Source organism: Rattus norvegicus, chromosome Y, assembly GCF_021556685.1.
Source record: "Rattus norvegicus strain SHRSP/BbbUtx chromosome Y, alternate assembly SHRSP_T2T, whole genome shotgun sequence".
NCBI lineage: Eukaryota > Metazoa > Chordata > Mammalia > Rodentia > Muridae > Rattus > Rattus norvegicus.
The window spans coordinates 18,787,147-18,810,649 of record NC_141555.1 but is presented as its reverse complement, the minus strand read 5'-3'; the positions used below and the strand labels follow the sequence as shown (position 1 = coordinate 18,810,649).

At 37.8% G+C, this 23,503-nt stretch overlaps 1 long non-coding RNA gene across 1 annotated transcript in view; it reads right to left on the bottom strand.

The window, feature by feature from the left end:
- Positions 1-22,799: 22,799 nt before the first annotated feature.
- The window catches only part of LOC147997976 (uncharacterized), a 48,902-nt gene continuing 48,198 nt past the window's right edge, over positions 22,800-23,503 (bottom strand). The window contains exon 11 of the long non-coding RNA XR_015647427.1: positions 22,800-23,111. This is a non-coding gene — a long non-coding RNA (uncharacterized LOC147997976). The remainder of the gene's footprint in view (positions 23,112-23,503) is intronic.

The window sequence follows — 23,503 nt, the reverse complement described above, 5'->3', positions numbered from 1 at the left end:
TCTATTTCCATTTTTAATTCCTTCAACTGTTTGATTGTGCTTTCCTGGAATTCTTTCAGGGATTTTTGTGTCTCCTCTCTATGGGCTTCTACTTGTTTATTTATGTTTTCCTGGAATTCTTTCAGGGATTTTTGTGTCTCCTCTCTATGGGCTTCTACTTCTTTATTTATGTTTTCCTGGAATTCTTTCAGGTATTTTTGCGATTCTTTCAGGCATTTTTGCGATTCCTCTCTGTAGGCTTCTATTTGTTCTCTAAGGGAGTTCTTCACGTCTTTCTTGAAGTCCTCCAGCATCATGATCAAAAATGATTTTGAAACTAGATCTTGCTTTTCTGGTGTGTTTGGATATCCCATGTTTGTTTTGATGGGAGAATTGGGCTCCGATGATGCCATGTAGTCTTGGTTTCTGTTGCTTGGGTTTCTGCGCTTGCCTCTCGCCATCAGATTATCTCTAGTGTTACTTTGTTTTGCTATTTCTGACAGTGACTAGACTGTCCTATAAGCCTGTGTGTCAGGAGTGCTGTAGACCTGTTTTCCTCTCTTTCAGTCAGTTATGGGGACAGAGTGTTCTGCTGTCCGGCGTGTAGTTTTTCCTCTCTACAGGTCTTCAGCTGTTCCTGTGGGCCTGTGTCTTGGGTTAACCAGGCAGCTTTCTTGCAGCAGAAAAGTCGGTCTTACCTGTGGTCCCGAGGCTCAAGTTTGCTCGTGGGGTGCTGTTTCCCTCAGGTTCCGGCGGTGTCTCAGGCAGGGGTCCTGCCGCTCCTGGGCCCTACCCCACGGGTGCCCAGAGGCCTTATACAGTTTCCTCTTGGGCCAGGGATGTGGGCAGGGTTGAGGAGTGTTGGTGGTCTCTTCCGCTCTGCAGCCTCAGGAGTGCCCACCTGACCAGGCGGTTGGGTCTCTCTCTCACAGGGTCTGGGGCAGAGAGCTGCTGCGGGCCGGGATCCGCGGGTGTGGGACTTCCGGTAAACACAGAACGTGCCCGGTCCTAGAGGAATTCTGCTTCCCTGTGTCCCAAGCTCACCAAGCAGCTTTCTTGCAGAAGAAAAGTTGGTCTTACCTGTGGTCCCGGGGCTCAAGTTCGCTCGTGGGGTGCTCCCCACGGGCTCTCTGCAGCAGCAGCAACCAGGAAGACCTGTGCCACCATTTCCGGGAGCTTCAGTGCACCAGGGTTCCAGATGGTCTTTGGCTTTTTCCTCTGGCGTCCGAGATGTGTGTGCAGAGAGCAGTCTCTTCTGGTTTCCCAGGCTTGTCTGCCTCTCTGAAGGTTCAGCTCTCCCTCCCACGGGATTTGTGTGCAGAGAACTCTTTATCCGGTCTGTTTCCCTCAGGTTCCGGCGGTGTCTCAGGCAGGGGTCCTGCCGCTCCTGGGCCCTCCCCCACGGGAGCCCAGAGGCCTTATACAGTTTCCTCTTGGGCCAGGGATGTGGGCAGGGGTGAGCAGTGTTGGTGGTCTCTTCCGCTCTGAAGCCTCAGGAGTGCCCACCTGACCAGGCTGTTGGGTCTCTCTCTCACAGGGTCTCATGAGTTTATCTTCTAACTGTTCACAATATCCATGTTACAAAATGGGATGAATAACATATACGGACACTAGATCTTTATTTACCCATGAAAGAGCAAAATTACATCATTGGCATGGATATTGATGAAGCTAGATATCATTGTCCCAATTTAAACAACAGAACTGTGAGGACAAATATCTAAATCTTATGAAAATAGGCAACTAATATTTGTTTGATTTTAAGCTTCTTCTACATTAGGAAAGTAAGATGTCATATTATAAACATGGTCAAATTTTCCCGTGGCTCCGATGGCCATAGAGAAGATCCTACTCTTCCTGTTTTGCTAAAAGGCCATTTTGTCAAACTGCCTTCCAATTCTTACTGTTTTTTTCCATACTTTATTGCTTTCATGAGCTGTGGTCAGAGAAATGTATAGGTGTACTGTGCAGCAATTACTGTAGATCTGTGTAACAGGTATAAGTGCTAAGACCGTGAGAAGGAGAATGCTGAGCATAAGGCGGGGGAAAGATTGCAGAAAAGGAGAAGGCAGAATGTGATTAGAGGGAGGATGCAATCGTGACTTCTGGACATGACACAGTTATTGGACGTACGGACTCACTGCCTCTACATTTGTATGCACAAGTCCTGTACACGATTAAGACAACAAGATTAGGGAACATCACAGTAGGCAGTGCACAGTGAAGCAATGGATTACAAAGAAAAGAAAAAAGGAAAACAAAAAGAACTTGAAACTGGAAAGAGAATGTATCTGGAAAGAGAAGAACTAAGTACACGATAGGTTTGATCAAGGAACATTGTATAAATGTATGAAGAAAAAATAAAAATTCTAAAATAAGAAAAATTCTGAAAATCTATTAAGAATTTTTGTATCCTCTGCAGAATAAAGTAGAATAGAGTATCCTAACTTTTGGTAAGTTGCAGGAAAGTCAATGAAAAAGGTAGTTATATTAGTTCAGTGCATGGTGTCTTCATTATGGAAATATCAAACTGAGGGTCATTAATCTGTACAGTTAAATTATATCACCTGTTCCAATAAAATAAAATTAAACACTGTGTAAAGATCCACCAAAATGAAACTGCACACTAGAGAGGTAAATGCAGCCTGAAAAATTCCCTTTTCTTTTTTTTTTTCTTTCTTTCTTTTTTTTTTTTTTTTATTAACTTGAGTATTTCTTATATACATTTCGAGTGTTATTCCCTTTCCCGGTTTCCGGGCAAACATCCCCCTCCCCCCTCCCCTTCCTTATGGGTGTTCCCCTCCCAACCCTCCCCCCATTGCCGCCCTCCCCCCATAGACTAGTTCACTGGGTTCAGTCTTAGCAGGACCCAGTGCTTCCCCTTCCACTGGTGCTCTTACTAGGATATTCATTGCTGCTTTTACAGCTGGTTGCAAATGGCTTCCTGGGTCTTGGAAACTGCACGTGTTTGCTCTTAAGAGCAGTAAGTGCTCTTTACCACTAAGCTAATACTACAATACTTATTCCATAGCAAAATCAACCTATTTATAATTTTCTCATGTGTTTCAGGGTATCTTTGAACTTGAGACATCTTGCCACATTTTAAGTGCTATGACTACATTCAGGCATTATATTTTCCAGCTTTCTTTTCTTTATCATCGTAAGATGTGTTGGATTAAATATGTTAATATTATGCACTAAATCCTTCATGTGTTTACTTATAGACCTTGGGTTAGTGTCTGTTTATTTCCTCTGCAATGACTATATTAATTTTACAGTTTGCAGTTCTCACTTTCTTTACACAATCCATCTGATGTGTTTTTGCTTTCATATAGAATGAAGTAAGGGCCTTTTAGTTTTGTTTGAATAGTTAATTTACTAAGAAAATGTGTTGAATTTTCTATTTTTAGGCCAATACATTATTTCTTTAAAATGTCCTAGAGTTTTGTTTTTTCTTTTTCCTATTATTATTGTTCTTATTTGTCTCATTATTGATAATCTATGCAAGGTTTTATGTGTTCTAGTCATATAGCGATATAGAAGTCTTCCAGATATATATGTGTAGGTATCAATTTTAGGTTCTCGGTTTTTCATGGCATGAAATTTTATCTGCTAAACCACCTCACTGGAACACACTATAACAGTTTAAAGTGACATAAAGCTCCAGGCTGCATTTATATATACACAATGTTTTCATCATTAGGCTTTTAATAAATATTTTTTATTGTTCTAATATATTTTATTTTCCATGTCCACTTGGTAACTCTAGTATGCTTATTTTAATATTTAATTAATAATGCAATCATAATTATTATGCATTTGATGCCTAGCTAATGTGAAATTATTCTAGATACAATTGAATACATGCAATTAGTTACCTAAAGCATGAAACTTGGTACATAATTTTGTTCATTATACTATGCATTTGCATAAAACAAAGAATATTTCATCATCACAATCCTGATGCCAATTTTACACAGTATGACAGCTATCACCTATCTGTGATTTTTAATCACTCAAAAGTAGTTAGGATTATATTGTTAAATGATATTTCCCCAACATCAAGTAAATAGATTTTACTTTGCTTCAATTAATTAAACGTGCTATAGCAGGAAAATTTTAATTTCCTGTTTTTAGTTAAGACTAAATTTAACTTTTACATTCACCTGCCTTTAAGAAAGTCCCTATTCTTATACAGGAAGAAGTGCCAGGCACAGGTCTAATTTCTACTATAACCTGTAATTACAATCATCAGTCTTGTCAGTTTCAAGTGATTGTTCACATCATGCCTGTAAAACACAATGATCAAATGGCAGGATAACCATAAGGGCAATGCAGTGGTATAAATAGCTTGGTGATAGCCAACATCTCTCTAATTTTGCTTAAGTCCCATTCAATGAGCATGGATGGTACTAGTAATTTAGCCACATATACAAGGGTATTGAAACTGTGGTTATGGGGGAGAATGTACAGCCCTTTACTTACTTAAGCTGGTATCATACTTAACAACAATCATACCTATGTGTCCTTATATACAGAATTAATTACATTCTCTGGAGAAAAGTTCACAGAAAAATTCCCAGTTATTCAAATTTCAGGATAGAAATTTCAAGTCCAGCCTCAATGGCTCTATCTACAAAATGACAATTGATTCATGGCTGAGGAACATTACAGAAGAGGGTGTGAGAAGATTGTAAAAGACTTAAGTCTACTAGGAGATGGTTTCTCAAAGTATTAAAAGAAATTACACTCATAACCTCTCACTAACATGACTGTCTAAACAACAGCTGAAGAAGAGAGGGAATAGGGAAGAATTAAAGTTTAGTTTTCTTTCTGTTTCATTCCTCCTCTTTCTCCTCCTCCTCCTCCTCCTCCTTCTTCTCCTTCTCCTCCTCCTCCTCCTTCTTCTCTTTCTCCTCCTCCTCCTCCTCCTCTTCCTTCTTCTTCTTCTTCTTCTTCTTCTTCTTCTTCTTCTTCTTCTTCTTCTTCTTCTTCTTCTTCTTCTTCTTCTTCTTCTTCTTTCTCTCTGTCTCTCTCTCTGCTCTCTGTCCCTATTTCTCTCTGTCTCTGTCTCTCTGTCTCTCTGTCTCTCCCCCTCTCTGTCTCTCTCTCTCCTCTCTCTCTCTCTCTCTCTCTCTCTCTCTCTCTCTTTCTCTCTGTCATTGTTGGGTAATGCCTCTTTACATTTCGAATGATATTCCCTTTCCAGTTATCCAGTCCATAAGCCCCTTAACCCTTCCCCGTACCCTTCTACAAGGGAGTTCACATCCCCACTCATGCCATCCCCATGCCTCCTCACATTCCCTTACAGTGTGGGTCCACCCTTGGCAAAAACAAGAGTTTCTCATTCCATTGTTTCCACCAAGGCCATTTTTTGCTACATCTAGTTGGAACCATGTTTAGTCTTTCTCTTGTGGTTTGGTTCCTGGAAGATCTTGTTGGTTGGCATTGTTATTATTATTATCAGGTTGGAAATCCCTTCAGCTCTTGCAATCCTTCGATATTCATAAGGGAAATTGTTCTGAAGTTCTCTTTCTTTGTTGGGTCTTTGTGTAGTTTAGGTATAAGTGTAATTGTGGCCTCATAGAAGGAATTCAGTAGTGCTCCATCTATTTCAATTTTGTGGAATAGTTTGGATAGTATTGGTATAAGGTCTTCTATGAAGGTCAGATAGAATTCTGCACTAATCCTTTCTGGACGTGGGTTCTTTTCTGTTGGGAGACCTTTAATGACTGCTTCTATTTCTTTCGGAATTATAGGGTTTTTTTATTTGTTACTGATTGGACTTTGCTACCTGGTATTTCTCTACAAAATTATCCATTTCTACCAGATTTTGCAGTTTTCCTAAATACAGGCTTGTATAGTAGAATCTGATGGTTTTTTTTTTTTTTAAATTCAGATTCTGTTGTTATGTCTCCCTTTTCATTTCTGATTTTGCTAATTTGGATACAGTCTCTGTTACCTCTATTCTAGCTAAGGGTTTATCTATCCTGTTGTTTTTCTCAAAGAAACAGCTCCTGGTTTTGTTGATTTATTGTACAGACCTTTTCGTTTCTACTTGGTTGATTTCAGCCCTGAGTTTGATTATTTCCTCGCTTCCACCCCTCTTGAGTTTACTTATTTCTTTTGGTTCTAGAGTTTTACATGTGATCTCAAGCTGCTTACATATACTCTCTGCTGTTACTTTTCGCAAGCACTCAGAGCTTAAAGTTTTCCTCTTAGCTTCTCTTTCATTGTGTCACATATGTTTGGGTATGTTGTATCTTCATTTTCTTTAGGTTCTAAGAAGTCTTTAATTTCTTTCTTTATTTCTTTCTTGGCCAAGTTGTCATGGAGTAGAGCATTTTTAACATCCATGTATATGTGGTCTTTCTGTGATTATTTTTATTGTTGAAGACCAGTCTCAGTGTGTTGTGATCTGATAGAATGCATGGGATTATTTCTATTTTCCTGTATTTGTTAAGGCCTGTCGAGTGACTGATTATATGGTCAATTTTGAAGAAGGTTCCATGAGGTTCTGAGAAGAAGTTATATCCTTTTGTTTTAGGATGGAATGTTCTATAAATATCTATTAAATCCACTTGGTTCACAACTTCTATTACTTTCTCTACATCTCCGTTTAATTTCTGTTTCCATGATCTCTCCAGTGATGAGAGTGGGGTGGTGAAATCGCCTACTATTGACATGTCAAGTGTAATGTGTGCTTTGAGCTTTAGTAAGGTTTGTTTTATGAATGTAGGTGTCCATGCTTTTGGAGCATAGACATCTATGATTGAGAGTTCAGCATTGTGGATTTTTCCTTTGATGAATTTGAAATGTCCTCCCTTATCCTTTTTAATGACTTTTGGTTGAAAGTCAATTTTATTTGATATAAGAATGGCAACTTCAAATTGTTACTTCATGCAATTTGCTTGGAAAGTTGTTTTCCAGCCATGTACTCTGAGGTAGTATCCATCTTTGTTTTTGAGGTATGTTCCTGCATGCAGTAAAATATTGGATCCTCTTTATGTATCCATCCTGTTAGTCTGTGTTTTTTTCATTGGGGTTTGAGTCCATAAATGTTGAGAGATATTAAGGAATAATGTTGGTCACTTCCTGTAATTTCTGCTGATAGAGATAGAATTATGTTTGTCTTTCTTATTGTTTCATTGCAGGGAAATTATATTCTTGTTTTCGGTATGGTGTATTTTCTCCCCTTGGTTGGAGTTTTCCATCTATTATCTTTTGTAGGCGTAGATTTGCCTAAAGATTTTGCACAAATTGGTTTTGTCATGGAATATCTTGGTTTCTCGGTTAATTGAAAGTTTTGTTGGACACAATACCCTGGGCTGGCATTTGTGTTCTCTTAGGGTCTGTTTGACATCTGTCCAGGATCTTGTGACTTTCATAGTCTTTGGTTAGATGTCTGGTGTAATTCCTCTAGTCTGCCTATATATGTCACTTGACCTTTTTCCCTTACTGCTTTGAATATTCATTCTTTTGTGCATTTGGTGTTTTAACTATCATGTGAGGGCGGAGTATCTGTTCTGGTCCCATTAATTTGGATTTCTGTAGGCTTCTTGTTTCTTTATGGGCATCTCTTTCTTTAGATTAGGGGAGTGTTCTTTTATAATTTCGTTGAAAATATTTACTTGCCCGTTATGTTGGGAGAGCCATCTCTTTCTTTTATACCTATTATCTTTAGGTTTGATCTTTTCATTGTATCTTGAATTTCCTCTATGTTTTTGGTCAGGAGCATTTAGTTTTACATTATCTTCATCAGTTCTATATTTTCTATGGTATCTTCTGCCACTGAGATTCTCTCTTCTGTCTCTTGTATGCTCTTGGTGATGCTTGTTTCTACATTCCCTTGTTTCTTCCTTGGGTTTTCTCTCTCCAAAGATATTTATTTATTGTTTCTATTATTGTTTCTATTTCTTTTTCACATTGGTCACCTCTTAGATCATGTTTTCCTGTAATTCTTTCATGGATTTCTGTGTATCCTCTCTAAGGACTTCTCCTTGTTTTCTTGTGCTTTCATACATTTTTCAAAGTAGGTCTTTATATTTTCTTAAAGTCCTCCATCATTATCAATAAATGTTATTTTAAATCTAAATCTTGCTTTTCTGGTGTGTTTAAATATCCAGTATTTTCTTTAACTGGCCTCTGTCGATGCCAAGTAGTATTAGTCTCTGTTGCTTAGGTTTCTACACTTCCTTATAGTCACTGGGTTGTCTCTGGTGTTTGCTTGTTATGCTGCTTCTGAGAGTGACTTGACCCTGCTTTGGCCTCTGTATCAACACTTTTGTAGAACTGTTTCCCTGCTTTCTTTCAGCCTTTCCTGAGAACAGGTGTTCTAATTTCATGTGTGTAGGCACTCCTGGAGATTGTTTTCCACCCCTAGGTGCAGGAGGAACCAAAGTGTACTGCCCCTGATTGTTCCTCTATGTCCTTGCACTCCATGTGCACAGTTAGCACAGTCTGATTAACTCTTGGGTCTGTACTGTGGGAAGGTGCGTACTCTCCTTAGTCTTCTCAGGAATATCCACATTCCTGAGGTCCATATCTCTCCCCCATGGGATTTGGGTACAAGGAACTGTTTGGCAATTCAGTGAAGTCTTGGGTACAGACAAGAACTGTAGGTATCGATGGCTGACTGTTCCTATATCCCAGTGTCAAGAGGCACTGTTCAATTTCTCCTTGTACCAGGGATGTGGGCTGAAGTGCGCCAATGTGTCGATCTGTCCTGCGGCCTCACTTCTCATAAATCATTTTTATGGGACAAATTTAAATATAAATATAACATTCTGGTTCTTGAGTTGATTTTCTGGAAATTTAAATGGGAGAGGAAAGGCCTCACTCTCTAACTAGAGAGCTACATATACAAATACAGAAACTACTAATGAACAGGAAGTTGCTTTCAAAATATTTCAAATTTAAAAAAAGTAGTCATTTTTTGTGTTGGCTGTCCAGCTTACACATTCAAAAACACATTGTTATCACATTTTTTCAAAACTAACTGTATTTTATTTCATACAAGTGTAAGAATAAGTCACTACAACTGAGGTAGTTGCTGTACCATTACAGCTCATAATTTGTGTTTTTAAACTTTTTATATTGGAAACATTGTTAAAGCATCTAGAGTGTCTTGATTTTTCTCATCTAATCACATATTGGATTACCCATTTCAACATTAGCTGCAATACCTATAAATGATTGGAATAGTCTCTATCCCCCTGAAGAGAAAATGATGTACAGGGTTACTCAGTTACAGTAATATGTTGATATCAGCAGGAAACGTTTCAAACATCTTATATTTTTCCAAGGGAAATCTGGCTATACAGACTATGACAAACAAATAAAGCAGCAGCAACAATGTTTGTCAATCTTGAGTCTCTGCTGATCTTCAGTTCCCTGAGAGAAGCACAACATAGAACTTTTCTCTGTCCAGGCCACTGACAGAAGCCTGGCTGTTCTACTATGTTGGGCCACTGCTGCTGTTTCCTGTTTGTTATGACAACTCTACAGAACTGAACTACTAGTGTATTCATGAAATGTTTGCTAATGGAACTAGCTGCCTATTCCAACTTGAGAACAGAAATTCTGGTTTCCAGACAACACAGATTGGAGTTGCTCCAATGAACCTTTCTAAACAGGGCCACCACCCCTAACCCCAATGCTCGCCATATTTTCTTTTACCTCTGGTGCCTGGAGGGCTACAGGGAGTTTAAAGCTTTTAAGAGTCGTCAGCAAATATTGATATTGGAAAAAACAAAGTTTTAGTTTGAAGAGTAATCAGCTGTGGACTCTCCTTGGGGAGTAATATCACTCTGGCATTTGACATATGCTGCATGGCAGGACCCTGAGGATTCCAAGTTAACAGCAAAAAGACAGGTATTTTCTGCTACTGAATATATCAGTGTATGTAAAGCTTTGATCAACAGTGGTAAGAAGCAGGAGGTTTGCGGTCTGGGAGGAGAGGGAAGGAAGATGGTTACTATGTGTAAAATGCATAGCATCTCAGCTCCATAAATTCAAAGAGATCTGGGTCAGAGAGGGAGTGACAGACACACAACAGAGATGCTGAGCACTATAACAAAAATGGTAAAGTGCTAAATTTTGTGCTGCATATATTTTGATACCAAAACAAAACAAAACAAAAAAACAAAAACAAAAACAAAAACAAATAAAGAACCATGAGTGTGTATAAAAATCTGCTGGAAGAACTTTGTCTAAGTCTCTCAATATTCAACACTAAATAAATAATCTAAAATAAATGATGACCCACTCACTCATGGAGCTGGCAACCAAGTAATATTGGAAATTGTGAAACAGTATTGAATCCCATCGCAAGTATTCATTACACGATATGTTGTAAATATTTACATGTTTTTTTCCAGTGAGATCCAAGCTCTGGTTACTTGTGTTCATGCTTTTGTGTGAATATTCAGCTTCCTGAAGTCCAGAAAAACTAACCATTGTTTTCCTGCTGCAAGGACCGCACTGACAGCAGTGAATCATAATAAGCTGTTATCCAGTGATTGAAGAAGGAAATGAGGGACTAAATATCAATCAAAGTGTACACATGGAGGCATCCATCGCTTCAGGCTCATATATAGAAGAGGATGGCATTGTCCTGCATCAATAGGATGAAAGGCCTCGGTCCTATGAAGTCTGGTTTCCCTAGTGTAGGGAATGCCAGAGTGTTGAGGTGTGAGTGGGCCGGCAGGATTGGTAGCAAACTCACAGAAGCAAGGGGAAGGTGGATGGGAGAGAGGAGAATCAGAAAAGGGTATAACATTTGAAATGTAAATACATAAAATATCCAATTAAAAAAAGAAGGAAATGAGTGAGAAAGGAACAAGAGGCTTACCTCAAAGAAATCAGAGAGCTTCTAGATGCTGGTTTATGTTAAAAGATTCCAGAATCTTTGTTATGTATGAAAGACAAGGGTCAGCAGACTATAGTCTTTCATGTTTTTTTTAAGTAATTGAAATAATAGTTCCATTTTCTTATATGAACACACAGAATCATTGGAGAGAAAAATAGACAGCTGGATTTATTGGTTTTATTGGTTAAAGAATCTTTGGCATATCTTTCAACATAGCTTAACCCACTCTCCGAGAGATTTTTTTGGGATAAGACAGCAATGGAGAGTATTGGGTCTGTGTTGGGATACAGGTATCTTCCACGTATTTTCAATCAGATACAAACATCCTTTTAAACTGTGAAAATATAAAATTATTAATTGATTGAAAGAAATCCTGAGAATACAATTCCTTACATGAAGCAATACTGTTTGTGTGTAGGACTTTCACACTTAGAATAATATCAGGAGATGAATTCATTTAAAAAAATTGTTAGAAGTGCTGTGGTATAGTGGGGGAATACAGCATCTACAGTCTTACTGTCTGGGATGGAATCCTGGCTCTCCACTATCTAATCTTAAAGCAAATGAGAATGTAAAGAGACAAGTGCCTCTGAAAAAACACTCACTATAAAATAAAAAAATGCCCTTATACATTCAAAAGAATAATGTAAATATTTTAGATCTTCTAAAAAAACATAAGGATGATCATTTTAGAATGGGTTCATATAGCCATACAATATATTTTATTTAAAATTTAAAGCTCACACGTGTGAAGTTTTGTTTAGTCAGAACTGTTTTCCATCTAGTATGAATTAATCTTTTACCTGACTTAACACTTTAATTCTAGTTGACTCATTTTTATTGCAAACTTTTCAATTGCCAAATTTTTGTCTGTGTTGTGATAGCAACAACCATTTGTGTGCGGATGTATTTCTCAAATATGTAGAGCCTGAATAACTCTGATGTGCCGTGGTGAATGGAGTTGCGGCAATAGCTAGCATTTACAGGATATATTTTGATATTAAGTACAAGAATAAAGGAAACACTGTAGTACATATATTTTTGCAAAATATATTTCTAAATATTTTGAGATAAAAATGCAAAAGCATGTTATTTCACAAAATGAGAATACCTGATTGCTAAAATGCCAGAAAGTATAGGATACTTATTCTGAACTGTAAGGGAATGCAAAATCAAAATTAAGAAAAGTAATTTGATGGGATGGCTATGGTATATGCAATATTTCTATGTCACAAAATTATACCCTTACATTATTACTCCTTGATACTTTAAAAAGCAAAGTGATCTAACTGCATTTTATTTCCTGTAAGACAGCTGATAAATAACCCAAAACGTATCCTTTAAATCTATTAAATTTGTTTTACATTAGCTAAATACCTCCTTTAATGAGAATAGAAGGACATTTTTATGAAGTACTTTTGCTAATTTGAGGCATTTAAAAATGAATTTTGCTTTCTTTTTCCAAAATACAATACCAAAGTACATAAAGAACGCAAATCAGTAGTGAGAAAGATAATTGCTGCAGTTTTTCAATATTCATTTCATTTGGTAAGCGGAAATTTATGCAGTTGTTTCAGAACTAATCTAAATATTTCTTTCCATCAGTTAATATGGAAGAATCCATGATATAAACAAATGAAATTCACTGCTATGGTAAAATCTCATTAAAGTGAAACAATATCTGCCAGCTATAGGAACTTTTCCAAGCAATTATAATTGACATTCTTTCACAATTTATTTTTAGATAAACCACAGTAAACAGAATACTCCCATACTAACCATAATATCTTTGGAGTTAAGTTCACATTAAATTCAAACTTTTTCACTAGATATAGACTCTTTTTAATTAACCTATCCTTTCTTTGTAAATAAAAAACAGAATATGGATTGTGATGGGTAGCAGGTCACAATCAGAAGCATCACCCACTTTGTGGTAATCTAATAGATATGACTTTAATTTCTTCCAAGAATGTTTAAACAAGTTTCTCTCCTTTTAATATTCCCAGTCTCTTGATTTCTTTCTTTCTGGATATCACAGATCCTGTAACGGTTGGGTTAAAAAGAGTTCACTATGTCATGATTATAAACTTAGTCTTAGAAATTCCCTGTTGGTTGCTACCTCTGAATAAGGAAGTTTGAACCAGATAAAGTAACTTGACTCCACAGAGATGTCATCCTTCTCTAATTAGCATCCTTCTCTAATTAGGTTAGTTAACACTGCTGGTTCTCCTTCAGGGTTGCTCCACTTCTCAGCTTCCTCCAGCTGTTTCATAGTTCAACCACAGGTTTAGCAACTTCTTTTTATTCACTGAGGGTAAATGTCTGCATCTGACTCTTTGAGCTTGTTGTTGGGTCTTTTTGAAGGCAGTCATGAAAGGTCCGTTTTGTGAACATGACAAACCATGAGTAATATTGTCAGGTTTTTGGGACCTCTCCTTAATCTGGTTCGCAGATATGGTGTGTCACCTATACTCCTTTTCCTCAGGCTCTTCTCTGAGGTTTTGTCCCTGAAGTTCTTTCACACAGGAACAAATATGAGTCAGAGATTTGACCCAAATCCCTCAATTAATGCTCTCTCTTCCTATAGAGGTAGACTCCACAAGTTCCTTCTCCTCCTGGATATTTCACTGAGTCCTGAAAATCTCTTACCTGTCAGGTCTCTGGAATATTCTAGAGCCACCCTCCACCCATTTCCAACATGTTAGCTCCTGAGGTGGCCTGTTTCCATTAATTCTGCTGGCACTCAGAGCTTCAGTCCCATTACCCATACCTGAAAATGTTCCCTTCTTCCCCTCACTATCTCCTTTCTCATTCAGGTCCCTCACTCTCCCCTCCTGTGCTTCCTTTTTTCTCCCTCAAAAGTGGATTGAGGCATCCTCACTTTGGCTGTTCAGCTGGTTAAGCTTTTATTTTTCCTTTCTTCAAAATTGGATATTTTTTGCTTACATTTCCAATATCATTCACTTTCCCAGATATCCAGTCATAAGTCTCCTATCCCTCCCCCCATCCCAGTTCTAAATGATGTTCTCCCTCGTCAACCACCCCCATTTCTGCCAACATCGTCATTCACCTACATTGTGGTTATAGCTATAGTAGGCAGAAGACCTTCTCCTCCCATTGATTCCCAACAAGGCCATCCTCTGCTTCATATGCAGTTGGAACCATGTGTCTGTCCATGTGTACCCTTTGAATGGTGGTTTATCCCCTGGGAGCTCTCGTTTGTTGGTATTGTTGTTCTTATGAGGTTTCAAGCTCCTTCATATCCTTCAATCCTTTCTCTTATTTCTCCAACTGGGACCCTGTTCTCAGTTCAATGGTTGGAAGCCAGCATTCACCTCTCTATTTGACATGCTCTGGCTGTGCCTCTAAGAAGACAGTAATATCTGGCTCCTGTCAGCATGCACTTCTGAGCTTCATCGATCTTACCTTGTTTTGGTGGAGATATATATATATATATATATATATATATCTGATCCACAGATGGGCCAGTCTCTGAATGGTCATTCATTCACTCTCTGTTCCAAACTTTTTCCCATATACCCTCCTATGAACATTTTCCACTTTTAATAAGGACTGATCCATATGCATATTGATTGTCCTTCTTCTTTAGCTTCAAATGGTCTGTGAATTGTATCTTGGATAATTGGAGCTTTTGGGATAATATTCACTTATTAGTGAGTGCATATCATGTGTATTTTTCCTGTGATTGGATTACCTACTTCAGGATGATATTTTCTACTTCCTTCCATTTGCTTATAAGAAAAACAGTAGCAACCAACTAGAGCTTCTAGAGTCTAAACCACCATCAAAAGGGTACACATGGATACACCAATGGCTCCAACTTCATAGGAAGCAGAGGATGGCATTGTTGGTCAACAATGGGAGGAGAAGCCCTTAGTCCTGCCATGGCTTGACCCACTATGGTTTGGATATGTCAGGGCAGGTAGATAGGAAGGGTGGTAGATGATAGGGGCATCACCCTTATAGAAGTAAGAGGAGGGGAATGGGATAGGATGTTCATGGATGGGAAACAAGGGAATAGGAAATCATTTGAAAGATAAACATATATGCAGTAAAAATTAATTTGATAGCTTCTGGGAGAAGGAAAGGCAATTTTCTTGTTAGTTAAAAATTACTTTACTTGTTATCATATGTATATCTGTATCATGTATTTGTGAATATGTGCTGTGTGTAGGTGACAATGGACCCAGAGGAACTGGATCCCCTGGAGCTGGATTTAGAGGCAGTAATGTGTCCATGACATGGGTACTGGGAATCCATCTTGGGTCACCTGGAAGAGTAAAGTGTGCTCTTAAACACCAATTGTTTCCAACAAACAAAGATTATTAGTTGTTTTCATCAGTATGACTATCTCTTAGGCTAATCACAATCTAAGCCAAATCCAATTCTAAACAATTGTTGAGAAATACAAATTGAACATGATGTTTGAATTTTAATAAAAAAGAAAAAGCTCAAAAGTAGAAAACATTAGTTACAGAACTTAACAATGATTTCTCAATTGAGGAATGTTGAATGGCCTAGAAGCACCAAAATAAGTGTTCAACATACATAGTCACCGGGGAAATTAATATCAAAATGGTCTTGAGATTCCACCTTACAAAAATCAGAATGGCTAAGAAAATAATTCAGATGACAGCAGATGCTGGTGAGGATATGGATAAAGAGGAACTCTCCTCAATTGTTGGTGGAATTGGAAGCTGGTACCACTACTCTGAAAATCACTCTTGTGCTTCCTCAGAAATTTGGGAATAATTCTATCTGAGGACACAACTATAACAGAACTGGAAATATATCTAAAAGATGCTCAAAAATACACGTAGGACAAATGTTCCAATATGCTTATAGCAGCCTTATTTATAAGAGCCAGAAGCTGCAGAGAACCCAAATGTCTCTCAACAAAGGATTGTATACAGAGAATATGATACATTTACACACTGGTCTACTACTCAGCTATTTGAAAAATGACTTCATGAAAGGGTTAGGCAAATGGATGGAACTAGAAAATATCTTCCTGTGTGCGGTAACCAAAATACAACAGGACACACGTGGTACGCACCCACTGATAGGTAGATATTGGTCCAAAAGCTCATAATACTTTAGAAACAATTAACAGACCATATGAAGCTCAGAAGAAGGAAAAACAAAGTGTAGATGCTTCATTCCTTCTGAGAAGGGTTGGCAAAATATTTACAGGATGAAATATGGATAAAAAGTATGGAGCTGGGACTACAGAAAAGGTGATACAGAGACTGCCCCTCCTGGGGATTCAAGCCATAAACATTTACCAAACCCAGGCACTATTGTTGATGCCAAGAGATGCCTGCTGACAGGAGCCTGATATGGGATTCCCCTGAGAGGCTTTACCTGCGCTTTACTGATACAGATGATATTCTTCACATATAACCAACAGATTTAACACAGGGACCCCAAATGAGGAGTTAGAGAAAATAGAGAAGGAGCTTAGGAGTTTCGAAATCCTGTAGGAAGAACAACAATATCAACGAAACAGACCACCTCCCCATCGAGAACTCCCAGAGATTAAACCACTAACCAAAGTGTACACATGGCTCCACCTGCATACCTAGCTTAGGATGGTCTTCTCAGGCATCAATTGAAGAAGAGTCCCTTGAACTTGTGAAGGCTTGCTTCCCTAGTGTAAGAAAATATCAAGGCGTTGAAGTGGGTGTGGGTGTGTGGAAGGGGGAGCATCTTCATTGAACTTTGGGGATGTGGTAAGTAAAATTGAAGAGGGTAACCCAGGAAAAGAAATAATATTTGAAACATAAATACATAATGTATCCAATTAAAAATGATTAAAAATTAAAAAAAAATTTCCAACTGTAACGCATTTTCTTTTCTTTTTTAAACTTTTGGATATGTTCTTTTTACACTTCAAATATTATTCCCATTTCGGGTTTCCTACCCATTAAACCCCCAATACCATCCCCCTTATACATTATACCTTCTTTTATGAGAGTGTTCCCTGCAACACCTACCCCTTCTGCTCTCCACTCTAGCATTCCCCTATGCTGGTGCGCAAAAAGGTCATCCTCTGCATATGTATATGCAGCTTGAGCCATTGGTCTGTCCATGTTTAATTTATGTGTAGTGGTCAAATTTTTTATTATTTATTTACTTTTACACTCCAGATTTTATTCCCTCCTGGTTTACTCCCTGACATTTCCACATCCCATAATTCCTCCCAACCTAATGTTTAGCTGCTTCTTTTCTAACTGAAACCAGAAACAGGAGTTCTCTCCTGTATGTGTGCTGGAGGCCTTATATCAGCTGGTAATTGTTTCCTGGTGGGTGAGCCAGTGTCTGAGAGATGTCAAGGGTCTAGATGCTCCTCCTGGAGGGATGCCCTACCCCTCACCTCCCTCCATCTTTTCCCAAATTCAAGCAGAAAACTCAGCAGCTTCTGTTCATTGGTTGTGTACACATACATGCATCTGATTCTTCTTTTTTTTATTAACTTGAGTATTTCTTATATACATTTCGAGTGTTTTTCCCTTTCCCAGTTTCCGGGCAAACATCACCCTCCCCCCTCCCCTACTTTATGGGTGTTCCCCTCCCCATCCTCCCCCCCCTTGCTGCCCTCACCCCAACAATCTAGTTCACTGGGGGTTCAGTCATACCAAGACCAAGGGCTTCCCCTTCCACTGGTGCTCTTATTAGGATATTCATTGCTACCTATGAGGTCAGAGTCCAGGGTCAGTCCATATATAGTCTTAAGGTAGTGGCTTAGTCCCTGAAAGCTCTGGTTGCTTAGCATTTTTCTAAATATGGGGTCTCGAACCCCTTCAAGCTCTTCCAGTTCTTTCTCTGATTCCTTCAACGGGGGTCCTATTCTCAATTCAGTTGTTTGTTGCTGGCATACGCCTCTGTGTTTGCCCTATTCTGGCTGTGTCTCTCGAGAGAGATCTACATCCGGCTCCTGTCGACCTGCACCTCTTTGCTTCATCCATCTTGTCTAATTGGATGGCTGTATATGTATGGGCCACATGTGGGGCAGGCTCTGAATGGGTGTTCCTTCTGTGTCTGTTTTAATCTTTGCCTCTCTATTCCCTGCCAAGGGTATTCTTGTTCCCCTTTTAAAGAAGGAGTGAAGCAATCACATTTTGATCATCCGTCTTGAGTTTCATTTGTTCCAGGCATCTAGGGTAATTCAAGCATTTGGGCTAATAGCCACTTATCAATGAGTGCATACCATGTGTGTTTTTCTGTAATTGGTTGTGCATCTGATTCTTACAGCTGCTTGTTGGATGTTTTTTGTGGAGGAGCATTCATGATAGTTCCTTTATGTGAATGCCCAGTAGCATCAGTACTGGTGTCTGGTGTTGGTGCTACCATTTGAGCTGGACCCCATTTTGGCTTTCTGTTCCTCAGGCTCTTCTTCTTTTCCATCCCTGCATCTCTTTCAGACATGAATAATCATGAGTCAGAGCTTTTTCTGTAGGATAACAACCCCATCCCTCACTTGATGACCTGTCTTTCTGCTGGAGGTAGATTCAATAAGTTCCCTCTCGCCACTGTAGGGCATTTCATCTATCCACCGGTCCTGGAGTCCTGAGGGTATCTCACTTCCCAGTTATCCAGTATACTCTATAGAATCCTCCTAGCTACTTCCTCATTGGGTTGCCTGTTTCCCTTCTTTCTGCTGGCCTCTGGTTTTAATCCTGTTTTCCACATAATATAAAATCATGTCCCCTCTCCCCAAACCTTAATCCTTTATCCCTCCTCAGTCCCACCCTCCATCTCCCTTTCTGGTTTCTTTCTTCTACCTCCAAATTGGATTGAAGTGTTTCGACTTGCACCCTATTCCTTGATGAACTTTTTGAGTTCTGTAGCCTGTGTCTTGAATAGTCTTTACTATTATTGTCTAATTTCTACATATTATTGAGAATATCCAATGATTGTTCTTTTGGGTCTGAATTACCTCACACAAAGTAATATTTTTTAACACAAAATGGATAATTCCATCCATTTGCCTAAAAAGCTAAGGAAGACACTTAAAAAAATTAGGTACTTCTTACTTACATTTCAAATTTAATTCCACTTCCTGGATTCATCTACAAAATCCCCCATCCACTCACGTCCCACTCCCCCATGTGGTTATAGCCCCACAAGTTCTTCTTACCATCCCCCATATTACCCTGCACTGGGTTCAAACCTTAGCTGGACCAAAGGCTTCCCCTTCCACTGGTGCCCCAATAAGGCTATTCTTTGTAACATATACAGTTGGACCCAGGGTCAGTACATGTATATTCTTTCAGTAATGGGTTAGTCTCTAGAATCTCTTTGGTTGTCATTTTTGTTCTTAAGGAGGTGCAAGCTACTTCAACTCTTTCAATGCTTCCCCTAATTCTCCCAGTAGGTCCATTTCTAAGTTCAGTTGTTTGATGCTAGCATTAACCTCTTTATTGGACATGCTCTGGATGTGTTTCTCAGGATAGATCTATATCTGGTCTCTTTCACTATCCGTTTTTACCTTAACCAATCCTATCTAGTTTTGTTGATATGCATAAATATAGATTACATATAGATATAGATAGATATGCATATGATATGGATATTGATATACATACACACACATATATATATGTATATATATATGTATATACATATGTATATATATGTATATGTATATATATATATATACATATGTATATACATACATATATATATATATATATATATATATATATATATATATATATATATATATATATGCCCATGAGTGGCCATTACTTGAGTTGCTGCTCTAACATTTGCTTCCATAATCACTCCTATTTATATTTTTCCCTTTGTAAGAAGGAGTGGTGCATCTGCAGTTTGGTGATTCTCCTTCTTGAGCATTTTGAGGTCTGTAGATTGCATCTTGAGTAATCAAGTTGTTTGGCTAATATATATTTATCAATGAGTACATACCAAGTGTGTTTTTCTTTGATTGATTTTCCTCACTCGGGATGATATTTCTAGTTCATTTCATTTGTCTGTGAATTTCATGAAGTCCTTTTTGAGGTTGAGTAGTATTCCATTGTGTAGATGTACCATATTTTTTAATCCATTCCTCTCTTGAAGGGCATCTTGGTTCTTTCCAGAATCTAGCTATTAAAAATATGACTGCTATCAACAGAGTGGATCATGTGTCCTTTTTATATGTTGGACCATCTTTGGTTATATGCCCAGGAGTGGTATAGCTGTATGCTTAGGTAGTGTAATTTCCAAATTTCTGAGGAACCTGAGACTGATTTCCTGAGTGGTAGTACCAAGTTGCAATCCCACCAAAAATGGAGGAGTCTTCCACTTTCTCCAAATCCTCACCAGGAACTGTTGTCACCTGAGTTTTTTTTTTTTTTTCTTTTCTAACTTGGCCATACTTACTGGTGTGAGGTATAATTTCAGTGTAATTTTGATTTGCATTTCCCTGATGACTAAGGATGTCAAACATTACTTTTGGTGCAATTTGACCATTTGATAATCCTCAGCTGAGAATGTTTAGCTTTGTACCCTATTTTTAATAGATTTATTTGACTCTTTTGTGTCTATCTTCTTGAGTTCTTTGTATATTTTGGAGATTAACAATCTCTCAGATGTAGGATTGGTAAAGACCTTTCCCAACTGTTGGTTGCTGTTTGGTTCTAATGACAGTGTCTTTTGCTAGGAAGGCTTTTTCTTAAGTAGTGATGGATGTTGGGAGGGATTATGGGTGGTATCATCCTTGGGCTCATGGTCCTGGGTCCACGGGTCAGAAAGCAGGCTGAGTAAGCCATGTGACTCACACTAGTAAGCAGCATCCTATCTTTTCTCTCTGCACTAGTTTTTAACTGTAGGTTCCTGCCCTGCTTAAACTGTCCTGACTCCCTTTGGTGATAAGAAATGATGTGGAAGAATAAATCAGATAAACCATTTCCCCTACAAAAAGAGATTTTCTTTGTATAGAAGTTTTCATGTAGAATGTGCTAACGTTACTTTTAGAGTTCAAAGCAACAAATTTTGAGTATAGAACAAAGATTTTTTTTGAATTTCCATTTTTTTACAGTCAATTGTTTGCCTCCCTCGTTGGCAACAAGTCCTCATTTCACTCCTCTCCATCTCCAGATTTTTCTAAGCTCAGGAAATAAAAACAATGGCAGCCCCATACCTACCAATAAGCATGCATATCTTGCAAAAGCTGGCCTGGTAATCAGTTGATGATTAGTTCCTCATACATATTTTCCCATCAGTTTAATGATATGATTTGATAAAAAAATAATGAATAGATATGCACTGTGAAAATTCAATGAATAAATGGCTAATTGTTTTATATAAATGTTTAATTTTATAATTCTTTTAAGATTTTCATAAGATTTTTTGAGATAATAATAAAGTAATTGATTCTTTCTTTGTAACTGCAAATTGTATACTGCCAGTAAGAGAAACTGGATTGCAAAATTACCTTGGTTGCTTATACCTTGTTAATCTATAACAAGTTTCTTAGTTAGAAATGTGTGTGGGTTCTTTGCAACAATTCATCGTTTTAAATCCAAAATTTATAAACAGTTGATCATGGTGAGATATTGGGGAGATGATTTTTCTTACATGTACTCATAATTACACTAGAAGAAAATAGAATATTATTACATTTTCATTTTTATACTACTTCCTTTTGCAGGAATATGTAAGAAATGCTTGAAAATAATAAAATTTAGAATTGTCCCATTCAACAATTAATAGAATGTATGCAAAATGGTTGAAGTTTTACTTTATCCATCAGATGTGTTGATGTGTATACATTTATTAAAAATTGTTACATCTCTTAAAGGTTTTTTCTTCCACCAAATCTTTAAATGAATCTGTACCTGCTTTACATGCTACCAAACTAAAATCTCCTCCTTGAACACATTGTCCTAGCTAATTTTAGACAAACAGGCATACATACAAATGCTTATTGATGTGGCTTGAACATATATGCGATAACAAACCCCATACATACTCAAATAATGCTACACCTCCTTATATTGGCTAAGGTCTTATGGGGACCAATCACATTCAAACCACAACACATACCTAGCTACATGCATACATATATTCATAGTTGACAACTAAAGAAAGAGGGGAATAAACAGAGAGAGTGATATATAGATGATAGGTATTTGGAAACACGACTACATAAGTTCATTCATTCATTCATACATACATACATACATACATACATACTTATACACACAGATGATGGATAGACAGACACATAGAAGTGATCATAATCTAAAAATTATTCCCTTTAATGATAATCTAAATATTATTCCCTTTGCTTCACATACACACACACATACACACACACTCACACAAACATACACACAAACACACACACACACACACACACACACACACTCACACACTGAACAGAGTTTATTATCCCCAATTACAACATAAAGTTGGGACATTCAAATTTCAAAGTGTTCTACAAAAACCTTCAGAAAATACAGTATGTTTATGGATATATATTTGATAAATAAAATAGGGTTTCCTTTGTTTCTGGCTGTTTCTATGGATAGTACCCTAAAAACTCTTTCTAATACTTATTCATTGCTTCAGTTATTGCTGTGTACTAAATGATACATATAATCCAATGGACAGCATTTTTACAGAAGCTGGTTTTGGTGCTGTATATATTCAGTCATATACTCTCAGCTCCAAATACATCTTTAAAGACACAACAGTAAGAAATGGTCTTGCAAATGACTTCAAATGAAACTGTCACCCAGTGAAAAACAACACATAACAGGAAGTACATTTGTATATACAATATATACTCAAGTGAATATTGGTTAATATGATTACATTTGTAAAAGACATTGACATAGTACTATGTCTTTGGAACACTATGGAAAATATATGTATACATTGCAATTTCCAAATAGAATAGAAAATGTGAAATATTTCAGAAGCAAGTTGTTGGATTTTAATGGCAGTAGATGACTACCACAACCACAAAATTACAAGACGTACTCCTCTAAACTTACACGGAAACATCACCAAGAGACAACAACAATCAAAGAAATCATGTCATCTGTGGCGTCTTCTGGAAGAGGTGCAGCAACCTGAACATGATTCCAAGATGTGGGTTAGTATTTAGTGCTTTGTCAGCCTGGCAGGTTTGTATTCAACCATCCATTTATGGTCACGATGTTTGGGACCATTCCAATAATGATGAATACCCTGAAGATGATGAATGCTATTCAAGCATCTTGTTTCCCTGAAGAATACAAACATGAGAGAAGGAATGTTATATTGATGAACAGGAGAATGGTCAAAGCCTCTTTGTGCACATTCTGTAAATGAGATGCCTATTTGAGCAGAGTGGGAGACCTGTGTGGACAGAAGGGAAAACTGGAGTCGGTTGAATAAATATGCGGGTATAGAGATCCCATGTATTGAGAAAGTAATGTCTGAAGTGCACTTGGCCAGAGAAGGAGTTTTAAGAATCCATTAGAGTATGTGGTCACTGTTGATGTCTTCATATACAGACTGAAAATGTCCCAAACAATAGTCAGAGACTGAATACTGGAGAGAGATGAAAGGGCAAGGAGCAATGGGAAGACATGAGGCCTGAAAAGCCACTAAAATTATACAAGAATCTGAGTGTCA